The sequence below is a fragment of the Mycteria americana genome, chromosome 2 (genome assembly GCF_035582795.1).
Source record: "Mycteria americana isolate JAX WOST 10 ecotype Jacksonville Zoo and Gardens chromosome 2, USCA_MyAme_1.0, whole genome shotgun sequence".
NCBI lineage: Eukaryota > Metazoa > Chordata > Aves > Ciconiiformes > Ciconiidae > Mycteria > Mycteria americana.
Window position 1 is genome coordinate 43,439,854 of NC_134366.1, and position 6,000 is coordinate 43,445,853.

Here is a 6,000-nt window from a genome sequence, read left to right on the forward strand (position 1 = left end):
AGAAGCATCTGAAAGAATAGTTGAACCCTCTTATTCCATATTCTGCCTCACAAGAACTTTTCTGAAAGCTGAAACGTGTATAACAGATAGGAAATAAACGATGACATAATCTAGGGAATTAGTAGAACTCTAACAGCTGAAAGAAATACAGCAGTTGCAGCTCGTTTTAGCTTATGAGAGAGCAAACCCAATCCCTAATACCACATCTTCACTAAGCTTTAGTTTTCAGTGCCAATAAACCGTGAAAATTAGTGTAATGAAGTCCAATTTAAAAATAAACAGTATGCAAAATATGCATAGTGGTGTCCCATAAATATAGCATCTACTCTGAGGTTTACACTTCGGAACTGTGCACTTGACAAACGTTTTTCATTCTTGCTTGCAACTGATACCCAAATATGTTTTCTGAATGTATTTTGGTCTCACAGAAGCATAGTGCCATGTCCTATTATGTTCCGCATGCAAGCAGTTAGAAGATTATATGCCAGCCACCAGCATTGTACAAGTCAAAAGTGATTTACCATGGATACATGTGCCTCTTGATGAATATTTCTAAGATTATACAGCTGTTGTTTATCAAGTGTCATTTATAAAGCATTACATGACAGTAAGCTATAAAGAATGCATGTGCAAGCTTGTAAAATGAAACATAATGCTTGGTAATTTAAAAAATATATTCATTGTAGATTTAATTGTTGAATAGTTATGTTGATTTATACCACACAAATGGGGACTTTATGATTCACAATGACTTAGCAGACAGTGAACTTCATTGCATCACTAAAATTGGTTTATGGGATTGAGTTGCAAAAAATGTTAAGTGTGTTCATAGGGATCAGTCCTGCATTCTCTGCACTGTTGAAACTTTGCACTACTCTTGACTCCGCTTGTTCAAACAGGAACACCACTGGATTCAGTTCCACCAGCCTGAGTCTAAAAGTTTATGAGATGACTAGTTACAGACTCGTGTTAAGTCAGTTAGTAATACCAGTCCTATTTGTAATAGGTTGGTAATGAGACTTTCTTCAGAAAATTATTTTGTAGTTATAAGAAGTAAAATGGATTGATAACCAAACTTTCTTCAGCAACTTGCACTTTTAGTTAAAAAAGAAATCATTTTTAAGCAGAAAGTTCAATAGTTGGAGAGGATTAATGAAATAAAAAACTAAAATGGTAATTTAGTAATTGTGATATATTTGTGCCTCGCCTCTATTTCCCACTATGAGCTGGACTCCCCAGAGAGACAGTAACCCCCATAACTCCCATGCTATGTCAAAGCAAGACACTGCTAATATCAAACCTGTGTAGCATGAGAGAAGTAGTCCAGTGAGCTGACAGACCAGGGTTACTCAGGCTTAATGTTCATAAAGCCCTCATACTGACAATATGGCACTATTTCCAATAATTTTTTTTTCAGACAGAATATTTTCATTTTTAATTATTTGTAATAAGCTGTCTAAACTTCTGAAGGAGTTCTGGTGAAATTGCACTCCCTGACCATCTCTGACACCCCTGTGAGCAGTCATAGCTGAGAAGCCTAGAGTTATATGGGAATGGAGAATGCCTTTCCTACCTATTCTGCGAAAAAACTTATTCAGTAGCTTGCCTATTTCAATGCACAGAGAACTTCAATATCAAAAGTCTGTATTCTTCGTAAATGCTAAACTCAGTAAATGAAAAGCAAACGTTGTTTCCTTAAAAATTTAAAGAGTGAGTCTGACAAGTGTAGTGAGCCAAGAATAATCCAATAATGTTGGATCCCAGGTGAATGTATAATTGGATGCAGTTCATCACAGTGCCTGTCTACTTTTTTTTCTCATAAGGAAGCGGTAAAAGAAAACCTGTTAGTTTTCTGAATGAGTGAGCAGTAGCCTTGTAAAATGTGTGTAACTGCTTGCATACACAGAAGAGTAAACATACACAGCATTCATGCATATGCTTTTGTCATATGTTTGCACACCTGTGACCGCAGAAAGAAAATAAAGCTGTATTATTCTAGGCTCGAAATTAATGCACAGTGTTTACTTACTGAATACTTTAATAGAATCTGAATCTAAAATACCACCACAAGAAGAGTTAAATTCTTGCAGAATACGTGGGTAAGACTGTTAGATCTTTCCTGCTTTGTCAGTTGGTAACCTATCTGCTTTTGACTGTTTCTTTAAGTTATGAGGAATTCTTAGTATAGAATCTATGTACATGTAGCATGTATTTCGCTCTTTCTTTTGCCTGTTTATTTTGAAAGATTGGATGTGTATTTGTGCACAGACGTTCAAAAAATGCCAATGCCCTGCATTAACCCACAAACCAAATACCAAATGCAACAGGAATTTCCTACAAATGTGTTAGATGATGAATACTTGGCTCTGATCTCACAGGAACACTTTGAATAGAAAAATCAGAAGTACTGGAATTCAATTATTATGATAGTTCAATTAACCTCTATTGAACAGATGTAGAAATTATACCTAATTATACATGTAGCTGACTTCAGACATGGACCTCTGCCCACCAAGGACTAATCTAAGATCACCAAATTCATTTCACTTCAGACCTTTGCTCTCAGAAATGAGTACTACAGTAAGTGATTTCACCATTAAATATCCCTCTAGCACCATAATCTTTCTAAAAGTCTGTTCAGTGCTCAATTTTATACTAAGAAACTTAATGTGATATCCCTAAGTGTTATCACAGAAATTCTAAAGGAAAGGTCACTGATAAAAAGGGTTTTTTAACATGAGCTTTGCTGAATATTGCTGTAAGCCTACCTCACTTTGGCTCCACAGACGTACACCAAAATGCATGAATTTGTCCCTCTAATTTTAATACATCTGTATCTTGGTGACTAGAAAATGTTTTGAATGTATTCCTTTGCACAAGGCCCAGCGCAAGGCTGTATTCTGAGAACCAAAGTGGTATATATAGTATGAGATGCCCCTCTACAAGATGGTATTTTCCGTCTAACCATAAAGTATATTTCTTTATGATCCAGCAAGTTCCCTAACTTACAACAGCCTTTTCTTAACACAGACAAAACAAAGCTCTGTAATCCATTATGCAGTTATGAACACAAATTCTACACTAATGTATTCTAAGAAAATATTACCTGCATTGTCCGTGCAATGTCATTTTTATTGCTCTCATATTAAGACCACAGAAGAAAAAATGAGCACAGGGTTTAAAGGCAGTGGCTCTTTCTGCCAAATATGTTTGGTTTTACCATTGTCTTACATATATTATTTGTTCATTTACTTTTCTAATGCTAGCACCATTGTACAGGGAGGAAAAGAGTCTTTTCCATTTTTCCATGACATTTGTTTCTGTTTCTATCTGTTGTTGAGATTGACTGCCCTTATCTTCCTGCTCTCTCCTTAGCTATTTTTACGAATACCCTCATTTTCTTACAGCAGCTGGTTTCCAGAGGGAGTCTGTGGGCTGGCATGCAGCAAGAATATCCCTAAATACTCACCACTGTCTTCTGAGTAAGAAAGAGATTAACTGCTTTGTTGTAACTTCTTGTTATGGGAATCCCTGTTAATGGGCAAAATTTTCTGTCATATACGTAGACTCCTTGTCAGGTGCTCGCTCACTCATCTAACTTTTCTTCCTAACATTTTGGTAAATCGCTAGCATTGGCTGGAGCATATTCCCATGGAAATTACACTGGATATGGAAATTCTCCATTTTATTCTGGACCTGCGCATCTTGGATTTCCAGTGGTTGTATCATTTAGTTGCTGTTGACCATAGCTTTCCTACCTTTGAGGTTACTTTCTTCTTTTTGATTCCTTTGACAAATATGATGTTAACTAGATAAGCAAACCAACAAGCAAGATGGGGTGGAGGGAATGGAGAGTCAGATATACAGACACAATACTGTATCTATACAGGGTCTCACAGGTCTGCAGATAGTGTCTTCTTCCTTAAAGCTGCCAGTATTTCACTGGTAAAGGGATCTAGTCCCATTGGTAAAATCAGTTACTTTTTATGAGACACAGTGTTTATCTTGAGCTAGAGAAAGGAAAATCTAGGTGCGCTGCCTAAATTTAGACCATTGGTGTAGACTTATGGGTAAACTAATATTCTTCAATAGTTAATATAAAAGTGAAATGTTTTCCAGTGTTTCCTGCTGTGCGGTCATCATTTTAATGAGATAGTGTTGCCTAGGCCATTTTCTTTTTTATTTGTGATTACACTGAACACCTCACCCATGTTTAGTGCAGGATAATAACCTAGTGGAAAGCCAAGCAATTCCAGTTTTTGAACACTGGGAAGTATTTAATGTAATTATAGCTTCTTTTAAAACAACTAACAGCTTGGAATACGGGAAAACTGCAGAGTAGATAACTACTTGAATACTGCTGCTATGATTGTTTTTCCCATAATGTATCTCTTTTAAATAACGAAACTTCGTTATTGGCATGATAATCTAGTAAGACATTAAACTTCAAGCCTGTTAACAGGGAGGATATTGTCTCATATCATATATAAACTACAGTTTATGCATTACATTTCGTAATTTACAATTATTGTCTTCTATTGTCTACAAGCAATTACATTTACAGTAAGCAGGTTGTAACAACAGTACTAAGGCAGCCTTGCTTCCTATAAACTTGTGTCCTACATCTTCTCCAAAATCACCCCTGCTAGCTAGGTTTCTTCTTACACAAATCCCTCTGCTGTTGTACCTGTAGTTGCCTCTCCCCAGTCTTACTGCCTTCCACCATAACATCCTCTTACTCTTTTCAGATCCTTAGCTCACCTTCTGCAAAACCTCCCTGATATATCCACCAGACCATCAGCTCCCTCCTGTGCTCCCCATCTACACTTTATTTATGCTGCCAGGTGAAGAAAAGTCTGCAAGGACTGGCTGGCGTTGCTGGCTGGTTAGCCGGGTAGTGGGCACGTGTACTGTCAAACACCAGAGCCCACGTGGGCTGACTTTCCTTCCCTCGGCAGCAGCATCAGCAGGGTCTCTGTCCGCCACCTCGGCGTGAAGTGCATAAAACTTGTAACAACTTATATCTTTGAGATTTCTGACAAATTTAATTGAAGATGGTCACTGCATTAAAAAATTAATGTGGAAGGAGGACTGGCAAAAAAATGAGCGCAGCCAAATCAGCTTTATATGTGGAGAAAACTGAGCTAAAAGTGACTTTCACGGTTGTAAATTAAGATGTGAAACTTGAAAAGGAGGAGGAGGAGTTCTTTTTAGTTCTTGATTATTTTTTTAGATGCAATGAAACTTTAAATACCCAGTGTGGTCAAGATCTGTTCCCCGAAAGACTCATGACTGCTATATTGCCTGCTTTCCTGCCTCGAAATTTAGGATATAAACTTCTGAAATCTTACCATTTTTTTTCTCAGCACATTGCCGATAAGAAATTCCAAAGACATTTTCTCTGGTGTAGAATAAATCCAAATGGAGAAGACAATACTACTAAATGAAAAAGGTAGCATTTCCCATTAATTTGTGGATGTAAAAATACAAGACAGTGGAGCTGCCCTGAGCTCTTACAGTCCTGAAGTGACTTGGTTGGCTGAGTGTTCAGAGAATTTTGTGGCGGCTTAGACTAAAACACACTGTGGGAAAGCAGAGAAATTGCTGGTTGCACAGTCCAGAATTTTCAAATGCAAAGGGACAAATACTCAAATAACTTGTCTCTACACATTATTTTGTTTGAATGTCCCTGAAAATACACACACACTCTCTCTCACACAACCAAATATGCTTTATGCAGACACATCAGTTACTGTTGCAGCTGGACTTTTTGAGGACAAATGCATATCATAAAGCCATTTTTATATGTGGCACTTTTACTAGCATAGTCTCAGCAGAGGCCTAGGATTGAACAAGGATTGAATAAGCGTGAAAATTGAAGTGCGTTCGTATTCAAAGTGGTTCTCACTCATCCTTGGTCAGAGTTGAACAAAGGCAAACTCGGAGGAGCATGCACTGCTGATAGTACTGTAACTGCCTATAGATAAACAGAGGATTTTT